Consider the following 1,139-nt stretch of genomic DNA (forward strand, 5'->3'; position numbering starts at 1 on the left):
ACATAAAAAATATTTTACAATAAAAATAATTTAATTTTTATATTTATATTTTTAGAACGTCCCAATTTAATTTCCTTAATTGGTCAAGTGTTTCTCATCCAAACTGCACTTAGCGTGCTATCAATGACACGAAATGTAATATATTTTCATAGTTGTAAAAAGATTTTTAATTAATTTGCATGTTTTATTTTGTTATTTTAAATATTTGCTTATCAAACTTAGATCCTAATAATAATATTAAAGAAATAATAAGAAAGGCATTAGGCATGCATAGCGCCCACTAGGGTATTTACATTTTTGCAAGTATATAGGCTGTGAATAACTGTGATTCCTCAAATCCCAAATTGGTCGGTTCCATAGAATCTCAACTGTTTAGCTAATCTTGAACTGTCTCATATCCTAAACCAAATATTGTTAAGGCTACTTGAACCTTATTATATGTTATGGAATCCATTTTCCTATTTATATAATATATTGTAACTTAGGTTTTAGATCATCTGATTGCAAAAAAAAGTTCCGTTTAAACCAACTTCCAGGAATCTCACAACCGCCATTGTGATTTGTCGGTTTGTGTCAGCATAATATAATATCATCCTAACCATTAATATTATATATATACATGGTGGTGTGGATTGTCATTGCAAATAATAATAATAATAATACTAATAATAATAATTGAAGTACTAGCTAAGCTAGCTAATAGCACATTTAATTTTGGCCTGTGAGATATTTAATTTGTTTGACTAATAGAGTATATATTACTATATTGGACCTTAGCTTCAATTAATAGAATACAAGTACTTGATAAAGAGGAATCGGTCTAAAATTGTGCTGTATTTGTACTAACTTTTAACTTAACATACATTTTTTATTAGTAGATTGATGAGCATGAAATTCATTTATTTTGTTTTTAAATATCTATATTATTTTGAACATTTAATTACATCAAAATCTAATATATATTATCTAACTATAATTCACATTCGAATNTAGAGTATATATTTGGACCTTAGCTTCAATTAATAGAATACAAGTACTTGATAAAGAGGAATCGGTCTAAAATTGTGCTGTATTTGTACTAACTTTTAACTTAACATACATTTTTTATTAGTAGATTGATGAGCATGAAATTTGAAATT

Source organism: Arachis ipaensis, chromosome B07 (assembly GCF_000816755.2).
Source record: "Arachis ipaensis cultivar K30076 chromosome B07, Araip1.1, whole genome shotgun sequence".
NCBI lineage: Eukaryota > Viridiplantae > Streptophyta > Magnoliopsida > Fabales > Fabaceae > Arachis > Arachis ipaensis.